The sequence below is a fragment of the Mustela erminea genome, chromosome 1 (genome assembly GCF_009829155.1).
Source record: "Mustela erminea isolate mMusErm1 chromosome 1, mMusErm1.Pri, whole genome shotgun sequence".
NCBI lineage: Eukaryota > Metazoa > Chordata > Mammalia > Carnivora > Mustelidae > Mustela > Mustela erminea.
In genome coordinates this window covers 139472708-139484772 of record NC_045614.1, presented here as the reverse complement: position 1 = coordinate 139484772, position 12065 = coordinate 139472708, and positions in this window count along the sequence as shown.

Genomic DNA, 12065 nt, shown 5'->3' with positions numbered 1-12065 from the left:
CATGTTGAAATTATCCCAAAGTTGATAATAAGTACCTGGAGATTTTTAAGTAAGTACAATATCTTGGAATATTTACAAATAATTTAATGTTTCTGTTATGGGTCTTAGCCTGTTTTCAGATGTTTGCTTAAAGAGAAATGTAAGGATTTACCATTGAATAGGAAACATTTTGAAAGATCTTTTTAATTTTTTTTTCTTTTTCTTTTCTGGTCAGGCTCTTAAAGCACCTGATGTGAATTTAGTGCAGTTTTTCAAACTTTCTCCTTTCTCAGTTCAATTAGTGTTACTTTGGTCTAGGGTTGCTATAAAATATATATATATCTATCTATCTCAATTAGTCCCATTTTTAAAGTGATGGTTCTGTTCAAACAACTTAAATATTTTGCCCTAACAACATAGTAGCCACTTGAAACACTATTATCCTTTGAAAGAATGTATTTCATTCTTGAATAACTAGAGTTAGTTACTAATGGAATCTGTTGGGGACTTGCAACTTACTGAACTGTGGTAAACATTGAACACTGCCATCTTCATTTTCTATTCCAAGCTGATGTTTGCACAGTACTTTTTAAATCACAGCAGCCACCAAAAACTCAGCTTTGCAAAGATATGACATCGTTGAAGGAAATGGTGCATGATGTTATGTTGAAACTGACCTGCCACAAGCTAGTAGTTCATCTTGTGTGTATCTGAGTTTGCTGTGGTGGCTCGGAGCGCCTCAGTGAACGGTTTGAGAACCACTGTGTCTGAGTATTTTTTTTTTTTTTTCGCCTTCTCAACTTCAAAGGATACATCTAAAATACACATGTATCCTTAATATTGATTATCTCTCTTGGTTTTGATGTTAAGAGTTGGAATATTTTGCAAAAAGAGATATTTTAAAATCTCAACATCTTTCTAGGAGTGGAGAAATAAGATTTGCCATATGTTACATAAAGTATACATGCATAGAATCTGCCGAGACCCAAGTTTGATGTATACTTAATTTGGAGTTTGCTTTGTTTAGTAACAGTTGTTACTACAAAGACTTATGATGAGGATATATACCCTTTATACTGTTTGAAGTGAATATTTTAGTGTACTGGATTTAAACCATGGCAAATATGCTACCTACACATTTGTTACTATACTGATTTCTCTTTGTAAAACGGGGAAATAGTCACATACCACACACACTTTTTAAAAATTTTAAAGTAAATAGTGATAGCCATAACTTAAATGTTTTTAGAGTTTAGAGATTTGACTAGTTAAGGCAGAGAGAGGGAATTAACATTAATCACATTAGTTTGGGAATAAATTGAATTTAAAGCTTAGTGAACGAACATGGCTGTCATATATAGTTTCACCTTTCTGTGACTTCCTTGCTTTAGATCTCAGGAGAAAACCATTGCGGAAAGTGTAAAAGTTTTCTGAGAATTGGGAATTGTAATCTATTATAAAGTGTTAGAGTATTAATGACATAGAATAAGATTCCTAGTTTTATTGTTAGGTGTAATTTTGGGAATTTATTTTAGAAATATTTCTTCCTGTTTCTGCTGATAAAACATTGGCCTGAAATTCAATAAACTTCATATATTTCTGAGTCCACATAGCTGTGTTACCTTGGGCAAGGCAGCAATCTCCTGGGCAGTGGTTAACTCTAATGTAGGAATAGTATTACCTGGGTGGATTAAGTGAAAGAATGTAGGAAAAGTGAATACATTATGAAAAAATACCTTATCTATAAAATGCTAGTGTAAGCATAGACTGTTATTTGAAACAGATGGCAGTGCAGATGAAACAAATGATGTGGGTTTAATAATCCCATTGTGCTGAATTAGCTGGGACAATTCAGATAAATTTATACCATGTCAGATCTCCGGATTGTGAGGGTGGGATGATATTAGGATAGCTGCTTTCAACTACGCAAGGACTATGTATGCATCTTTATGAAATTTATACCACTTTTTTTTTTTGATTTTAAGAATTTTTATTTATTTGACAGACAGAGATCACAAGTAGGCAGAAAGGCAGGCAGAGAGAGAGGAAGGGAAGCAGGCTCCCTGCTGAGGAGAGAGCCCAATGCAGGGCTCAATCCCAGGACCCTGAGATCATGACCTGAGCCGAAGGCAGCGGCTTAACCCACTGAGCCACCCAGGCGCCCCAATTTATACCACTTTAAAGAAGAGAGGGAACAAAACTTGTCTCCCAGTCTCCAGGCCTGCACTTGAAAAGTACAAAAACTGGGTGTCTAGTTTTCTTTCTGTTCTGATTCTAGTGGTGTATGAGTAATGTAATATTTGTCCCCTCTATCAATCTCAGTTTGTAAAAGAAGTTTGGAACAAAAAAGAAGTGGTGAGTCAACATGTGAGTAACTATAGAGTTAAACATTCAGGTAGTACTTTCCATAAAACGTGAGCGGCACGGGAGAACAGCTAAAGCTCATGTGACATTCAAGTGTTTTATGTCACGCCCTGGATTGGAGCAGAGTCTGGGTGGTAGATTCCAGACAGGTAGAAAGTATGGACTCTTCCAGGTAGATGGAGGCCAAGAGGAGCCACAAGTGAAGAAGCTTGGACTAGTATGGGTTTCTTGGGAGGGTAGAAGAGAGTTGGTGCAGAATTGTGGAGGACTATGATTCAGCCAAGGGATTGAGTTGTGTCCAGTTAGGGGTGTGGGCTGAATAAGCCAGAAGAACTAGTAAAAGCTCCACTCTGTGGTGGCCCAGCTACCTCTTGAGAGTATCACACCAGCCCTTTTCCTTCTCTCTGCTCCTCTATAGTCAGCTCGTCAGCCATACAGACTTCATCCAGGTGACTTGCTGTGTGTTTGAGACCACCCACAGCCTAACTCTTCCCCCTCAATCTGGCCAGACTGCCTTCTGTAGCCCCACTGATCACTTGTGGGTCTCTCATGTCCCTTGCTGTTCTACCCCTTACCTTTGCCCCTACTACTCTCCCTGCTGGGCGTGCCAGCCCCAAGTGCGTCCCCCACTCTGCAAACACTGAGTCAGCTTTCAGTACTTTGGAGTGTTTACGAAAACTTAGTTCATTCTCATGTCTGTAGGATGGAGAACTCCTTTTAAGTTCCCACTACCTGTTGAGGAATTCCATGACTAATTTCTTATTTCTGTTCTCCTTGTTTATATTTATTGTCTACAACCAGACAATAAACTTCTTGAAGGCAGGATCAGTGATTTACTCATCTTTGAAGTCTTAGAGCTTGGTTCATAAAGTATAAAAGTGGAATGCTTTTTAGAGACCTGCAAGAGGTAAGTAAGGCTTACTTCAAAGGAATAAATGTCTAATAGTAGAATTCCAAGCATCGGATACCTAAGTGGATAAACAACTCAGCCAGGGACCTAGCCTGTACCCCCACTTTCATACTTGAAATCACCAAATAGGAAACTACTTCTATTTTAGCCTATGTGTAGCTTCAGCTGTTGATGCTACAGCCCTAAGTACAGTGGCTGTGCTTTTTAAAAATTACTATTTTAACTTTAGGCAGACAGTCTGGTTTTTTGACAAATTCTGTTTGAGTTGTAAATTAGAAGATGAATGCTTGGAGAATAGCATGCAGTCACTAGGGATTTGTTCAAGCTTTTCTTTTAATGAGATTGGGTGGTTAAGGGCCTGCCTGTGTGGGAAGCAGAAAACCACAGAATTCAAAGAAATGGGGTGGCAGTGTTGACATCAGGTGGTCTGAACAGTTCCCACAGTGCTTATGGTTAAACCGGCCAGCTGGGAGTTCAGGTTTCTCTTAGAAACTGTTCTTCCCTTTCTGTCTCCTTTGGACATCTTGTAAGTATTCTTTTTGACCAAGCTAAAAGAGTTTGAGAAGATTAGACAAGTCTGAGGATTTCAATGTTGTTTTTCAGCTTTGTTGTAGCAGGGGACATGTAGTTCATTATTCACCAAATAATAATGGTATTAATCTTAACAAGGTTTATTTTTGAGTCCTGAAGCTGCTGAGTGGCTGGGCAAATGTGAAGCAGCCACGGGCTGCATTTATTTTGTAGTTCAATGGCAGAAGAGCGAGAAAGATGTATTATCCATCATCATATTACCTTAAACGTTCTGGATTTATTTAGTAAGAGGAAGGTGTATGTAACTTGACATTTACTATCTTCCCAGTGAACAGGAGTTCGTTTGTGGCAGTAACTATGGCTTGAACTCCTGTTCTGTGCCTGGCACTGTGCCAGACTTCAGAGAACATGGCTCTGAAGCTGGAGGAGGTCATGTCCTATGCGATTGTCCTGGCTCCTCACCATACCCAACCCTCCACATGTATATCCAGTTTGCTCTTAAGTGACCTCCTCCTTCCAGAACAGCTCTTCAGTCTGTTCCTTTTCATTCCCGGCTTCCACTGCAGTCCAACCCTCTGTTGTCTCTGAACTGTGTTATTGCAGTGGCAGCCCAGGGCTTTTCTCTACCTTCCACACTTCTCTCTCTGAGCTGGTACCTTCTTTTCAAAACACGGATCATGGACTCATAGTCCATGGTCACCTTACTTACTCACAACACATCAGTAACCTCTGTGTCCAGGGAATAACACCTCTGACACTTTACCTACCACATTACCGTTTTTCCAACTATATCTTCTAAAACTGTCTTCTAGCCACTCCTCAAGCTTGAGACATCTTTCTGCTCTTGTGTGTGTGTCCCAAGTCGTGCTCTACCCAGGCCAGTGTGACCGTCAAATGACGGGAAGCTAGCTCATGCTTAGGTACTAGCTCAGGCCACCTCTAGAAGCCTGCCTTGGTTAAAGTCAGCATTTGTGTTCTCCTTGTCACTCCTGTAGGACATTATGTGCATCTGTTATGGCTTTTGTTGCACCTGCTTTGCTTTGCAGTTGTTTGCTTATTTCCCATACTCGGTTGTGAACTTTTTGAGGGGAGATGATTGGTCTTGATTTTTGTGTCCCATCAACGCCCATCATGGTGTTTGGCCTGTAGCGGGGATGCTCAGCAAATACTTGGTCAATGTTACGTTGTATGCTTTATGTGTGTTCTAATTGCTTGCAGTTTGGTCAGTAAACTCTTAATTTTCATAAATTGTCATCTGTGCTTAAGAGAGGAGTGGGACTATGATCAGTCAGACTTACAGGGGCTGGGTAAAGAAGGTTAAAGATAGCTTATGGGTGACAAGCAGGTCGGCAGCAGAGTAGAAGCAACAGGGCATAGGGAGATTTCTTGAGGTGGTTTCTCCAGCTATATAATTTTGGGGCAAGTCACTTAATCTTTCTGAACCTGTTTCCTCACTTATAATGAGATACAAATATTACCCACCTACTGGGTGGGTTGTCAGGACTAAATAAGATGTTTGAAATGCAGCACCCATGCAGTGCTGACGGGGGTTGGTCATGTGTGCACATTGCCAGTTCAGCCCACAGCCTCTGCTGCTTTGGTAGACTGGTTTTGTTTTGTATGACCTTACACATGCCAAGCTATAATGGACAGAAACAGAGCCAGGCAGCCTCTTCGAAGACCAGCCAGTGACCTGAGATGGCCTGGCACAAAGGGCTCCTCCTGGTGCTTGATCATTTTCCAGGCTGGATCAGAAACTAAGCTGAATCAACTTGGGTGTTGGAAGGAGGGAGAGAGGAGCTGGAGATTCAGGGTGTGATTAACCTTTACCGAGCAAAGAGGACCCTTGGTAAATCTCAATTTTTCTGAACTATTAGACTAGAATGGATGGATTGTATTAGCCCATAATTTCATTGCCTAAACTGCAAAACTGAACTAAGATTTTTTCCCCCCTTGTTGTTGAAATTTTCAACATTTGTGACATTTAACTTTGGTTGTAAATGGTATAGTTTGTGGATTCCTACTGTTTCAGTTAGTTCTGTTGGCTCCTGATGCCAAGCTCGTATCACAGGAGTCATAAGTGGGCTCTACCTGCCCAGTGCCCTGTACCCTTGTGCCACAAGTGACCGCCTTTAAGCCTCCCAGGGAAAACAAAGACTGCTCCTGTCATGCCTCGCCAGGGCTGAAAGGACCCAGAGACCTGGGAGCAAGTAGACCCGGAGAGGCCACTGCAGATAATTTCTCGGTAATTCCATCTGGAGAAGTGCACCAGGCATCAACTGTGCAGCTCCTGTGTGAGCGTGCCTGAGCAGCTAGCCTGCCACAGCCCTAGGAGGACAGGAGGTAAGAGCAACAAAGCCCAGATGCCACATGATGCCAGCCCTTCTGTCTTCTGTGGCAAGATACAGAGGGCCACTCACACCCCCCAGAAAGCTAGTCACAATGAGTCTGCCTTCTCTTCCTACTCTCCTCCTCCAACTTCTGCCCCAGCACAGGATCCCTACTCTGTGTATCAATCTGTCCTTACCTGACCACCTTCCCCTGCTTACTTGTAACTGCACCAAGCTTGCACAGGGCCAACACAGCCTCTCAAAATCCAACTTTAATTTACCTTAAGTTCCCACACCTCTGCATAACTCATTCTTTCAGAATCCCCTACTTTATTTCTCAAGGCAGGAAACAATGATCAATTGGTTCCTTTCCATTTTCATCCTTGAGCACTGGAAGTCAGCCTGTCTCAAATACATTTGCAACCAGATGTCTGGGGAAAAAAATGAAGTCAGTTTTTCTTTGTTTTAAGCAATTAATCAGTTATTTTTCTGGACCTTTTTGGCCTCTAGGAAAAACACAAATAAGATGTATACATTGGTGGGTGCAAGCTGTTGGAGCTCATATAGTGTGACTTGGTACAGTTATAATTTAAGTTTATTTTTATTTTAATTTTTTAAAAATATTTTATTTATTTATTTGACAGAGAGAGACACAGCGATAGAGGGAACACAAGCAAGGGGAGTGGGAGAAGGAGAAGCAGGCTTCCCGCCAAGCAGAGAGCCTGATACAGGGTTTGATCCCAGGACCCTGAGATCATGACCTGAGCTGAAAGCAGGTGCCCAACGACTGAGCCACCCAGGCACCCCAGTTTATTATTATTATTATTATTATTATTTTAAAGATTTTTATTTACTCACTTGACACGGAGAGAGAAATCACAAGTAGGCAGAGAGGCAAGCAGAGAGAGAGAGGGGGAAGCAGGGTCCCCGTTGAGCAGAGAACCTGATGTGGGGCTCGATCCCAGGACCCTGAGATCTTGACCTGAGCTGAAGGAAGAGGCTTAACCCACTGTGCCACCCAGGCGCCCCAGTTTATTATTATTTTTAAAAGATTTTATTTATTTGAGAGAGACAGGAACAGAGCACAAGTCGGGAAGAGAGGGAGAAGTAGGTTCCTGCTGAGCAGGGAGCCCAATGTAGGGCTCGATCCTAGGACTCTGGGATCATGACCTGAGCTAAAGGCAGATGCTTAGCTGACTGAGCCACCCAGGTGCCACATAATTTAAGTTTAAAATGCTTATTGAGACCTATCCATCCTCAGCTATGCAAGCCTAATTATTTATGCTCTCTACTTCCTGTCTTCTTAATGCCTGGCATTATATAGCTACTGAACTGCTTGTTACCATCTTGGTAATTGGGAAGGAAAGAAAAGGGAAAGACATAGAAACACAAACTGGTGAATTTTCTTTCTTTTCTTTCTTTTTTTTTTTTTAAAGATGTTATTTATTTATTTAACAGAGAGCACAAGCAGGGGGAGTGGGAGAGGGATGTGGGGCTTGATCTCAGGACCTGAGATCATGACCTGAGCCAAAGGCAGACACCCAACAGACTGAGCCACTCAGGCACCAGATTAATTTTATTTCTTCATAACTTAAGCCTGTAAAGAGGTTTTGTGGGAGAGGAAATACTGTTGGCCTCAAGGTTATATGAGACTTGTCCTTAGTTCAATCCAGTGTATAGAAAGTGAGTATTGTAAGGCTCTGGGAAAACCGTTGTATTTTACCCCAAAATGCAACCCAAGCTTCAGCAGTGGGAAGATAGTACACATGGTTAGAGGTGGCGCTGCACAGAGAACTCTAATTTGGGGAGCATTTCCCTCTTTATCAGACTGCTTTTCTGGCCTGCAGATCCTAATGGTCAGGGACAGACCTCCCACCCCCCCACGCTGCCACAGTTGACAGCCACTGCCTCTTCCCATTAGTCTTGTCTATGTCTTGGGTCACGAAGGTATTGTTTGGGGAGTCCCTGTCAAGTTTAGCCTAAAACTAGAAACCACCCTGCTTCCTTCTTGGAGGCAGGACCAGAGTTCTAGCAGGGAGAGAACCACCACCTGCAGAACTTTTCCTCTTACAAGCTAACTTGTATCAGATCATAGAACTGATTTTTCAATCGTTAGAGGTCTTCTGGAAAAGCAGAATTTAACTTTTTAAATGTTATTTAATGCCTTCAAAAGCTAGTTCACTTAATTATTTATTCAACTATTCAGCATTTGAATGCTTACTCCATGGTGAATCATCTCATTACACTTGAACAGGAGAGAATCACAATTGGTTCATAGTTACTTTGATTCTGCTTCATATTTTAATTTCTCTAAATAGAGCTATGAAGAAAGTGATATTTCTGTTTTAAACTTATAGGTTTTTTAAAAAAAAATTCTTCTTTTTTAAGACAGAGATGAACTTCCACTATGAGGGCCTGGGTGAGTACACCTAACATGGTTTAAGGTTATCCCCAATCTCCATGTGTCCATGGATTCCGACCTCAGAATGGGAGGTGATTCCAGACTGAAGTGGCACCCAAGCAGGAACAAGGCTCAGCTCCCACAAATTAGGACTACAAGAGAGACAGGGTGTCCAGTGGTTAAAAACACCAAACTCTGGAGAGTCACACCCGAGTGCATTACTAAGTGCTATATTTATCGAGACGAAGGAACAAACATTGGTACATTACTACTAACATTTTTTATTCCAATTTCACTGGTCTGTCCCTAATGCCCTTTTTCTGTTCCAAGATCGTATTCAGGATTCCACTGTACAGTTAGTTTCATATTTCCTCAGATGCCTCTTGTCTGTGACAATATGTAAGACTTTGTTTTTGATTACTTTGATGATTTTGAGGTGTGCTTGTTAGGTATTTTGTTGAATATACCTCTTTTTTTTTTTTTTTTTTTTTAAATACTGGCTTTATTGTTACAGACTTCATATACCATAAATCCACCCATTTAAAGTGAAAATTTAATGGTTTTAAGTATATCCTCTAAGTTGTATAACAATTTCATAGTCAATTGTTTTTTAAAGATTTTATTTATTTATTTGACAGAGAGAGATCACAAGTAGGCATAGACGCAGGCAGAGGGGGTGGGAAGCAGGTTCCCTGCCAAGCACAGAGCCCAATGTGGGGCTGGATCCCAGGACCCTGAGACCTGACCCGAGCTGAAGGCAGAGGCTTTAACCCACTGAGCCACCCAGTCAATTTTGAAGCATTTTAATCATCCCTAAAACCAGCCCTAGAATCAGCCATTTCTTCAAAGAGTCTGGTTTCTTTTGTTGGAGGATGGTATTAGAAACCAAGATCTGTGTGCTGGGTGTGGTTGTTGCTATTGGGGTGTGTGTCGCTGTTTCTAGGTCTCCTCAGAGGCCTAGATATAGATACCAATTATTTTGGTATCTATGCCCAATCTTGAACATGACTTTGAAGTTAAGATCACTTTTAAAGAAATATAATAAGAGATGGGCAAATGCCTCAAGTGAGGTTTAATGTTTAAATGTTACAACTTCTTCTTCTTTTTTTTAATGTTACATCTTCTTAGTATAGGATAGAACCATCTGTTCCATAAGTGGAAATAGTGGAAAAAAAAAAAAAAAGAAATAGTGGTAAAGAATCCTCTACCTGACATTTAACACATTTAACCCCAGATTTAACCACAAATGCAGTCGTGTCCTACCCATCAGGAGACCACTCCCTTCATACTGTGTAGCTTTTTCTTCTCAGGGTCTCTGGTGGTTCATTCTCTTTTAGATGTGAGTCTTCTGGGTAACCTGAGGGCAATAACATACTGGCTAAATGAATTAAAGCACATCCATGTTATTAAACTTGGTGTTACATAAAATTGTAATCATAAAAACTTTAAAAATATTTCTGTATATAAAACATTGCTACTAAAGGAAACTTTCTGCAAAAATATGCATACAGAAATATTATAAGGATATTCACTAGTGGTGTGATTGGTGTTTAATTCAGCACAGTGAGATTGGAAGGGACTTGGTTTCCCACTTTTTGTCTGAATTTTCTAAATTCCCCACAATTAACACTGCTAGTAGTAAGAAAAAAAGCTTCTGAAAAGTAGATGCTCTTCTTACAAGGAAGGCCTAACAATACTTTAATTAGACCATAGTTTTGCTTCAATGTAAACTGGGAATGAAACCAGGAATAGGACTTTCAAATGAGACTAATGGGTTAAAAGTGACTTTCAGAGCCTGGGAGGATATGAGAAAGGACAAGTTACGATAAAAGCAAAACTTTCTGATCCTTGACAAGGGCGTATGAGTTCTCTGAAGGTCCACGAAAAAGTTGGGGGAAAAGCAAAACACTACAGGAAAGCATTGCCTAACAGGAAACCTCCAGCTTGTGGTATGGCTAATATCCTTGTTGAACTGGGTCTTTGAAACCAAGTGTGCTTTAGGGAACCTGGGCACTGTGTAAGGTGAGATGAGCTCCATGTTATTTAACTTGCTTAAATGTAAATCCACAGGTAGAAGCCACACAGCTGGAGCCTTGGACTGGAGAAGGGAAAGAAAGCTCTCAATCCTGTGGGAGCTGCTGCTCCATCCATTTCATAGAACATAAAAGCAGTGACCCCATAAAGTAGAATGAGTATGGGGGCTTCTATGTAATGACGTAGTTGGACATGCATTGTTCTTTTCTCTGGTTAGTTTGTTTCTTAAAATTTTAATGTTGGATCACTGTCACTAATTAACATGTGGCTGGTTATTGCCCAAATCAGGGAAGTTTATTTAGGAAAACACAAACTGATTTATAATTCATCCAAACTGACCTATGCCTGGACAAATTTTTTTTCTATTCCAAATACTGAATTTGGTTGTCACATAACAGTTGAAAGGAGGAAGATTTCATGATTTCTCTAGGTTATTAAAAAATGTCTTAGTTTATTCGTTTAGATTTTGTCTTTATGATGAGATTTTAAACAAAGATTTAAATGAATATTTTAAAAAACATTTTTCTATATCATAAATTTCAGCTGAGCACCCATTAAGAAAAGTACTAAAAATTTTGCGGATGAGTAAAAAGGATATTAAACGTAACTGTTAGGTCACATCCTACCTCCACTGTTCTTTGCTGTAAATTGGGAGAATGAGTGAACCCGTAGTGCAGGGAAGCAGATACTGAGCCAACTGTAAAGCAGAAGAAACAGGACATGAGATATATGGCCACAGACAAGTTATTAGGCTCCTATAACCTCCTGACAACTCCATGAAGTAGGTGTTATTATCCCTGGTTTACAGATGAGGGGCAGTCAGAGTGCAAAGAACTTAGAGCCTGGGCTGTAGAAAGTCCTGTGTTAAGTTGTTTAAATAAATACGTATGTTAAAAAGACCAAGCCATGCCTGTGATGACCTCTGAGAAATCAAAGATGATTAATGTCAAGTTACTTTCCAGACTAATAATTAAATTCCGATACTCAGTTGCTTCTTGATCACTCAATACTACACATTCTTGATAAACAGTATTAAAAGAACTTTCAGCTTTTGGTGACTAGGACAGCTGGAGAGAGGAGGAACTCACCCCCGTTTGATTTCTACCTTGGCTTAATATGAGCTGGTCAGTGTATGTAGACAAAAAATGCACTTCCCAAAGTATTTTTAATAACTTTCTAGAATTGAGGGGATCGCAGGATAAGGGTGTTATTCTTTGAAACTCAACTTCTGGTTCCTAAAATCTGTAAAGACATTTTTTTGTGGTCCACAGAGGTATTTCTTTTCATTACAAAATAGGAAAATAGGGGATCTGAGGAGAGCTTCTGCTTTTATATTTTAAGTAGGAATTCTTAAACTTGGCAAATTTATCAATATTTTTTACCTTTCAAAAGTTGAGAAGCTTTGTTTTAGAAAATGTGGTGACAAGTGTATTATTAATTCCTTGCCCATTGAGCTTCAGAAAGAGTAAAGATTATATCTATCTCTTCCTTTATCTCTCAAGACTCTTGCCCTATT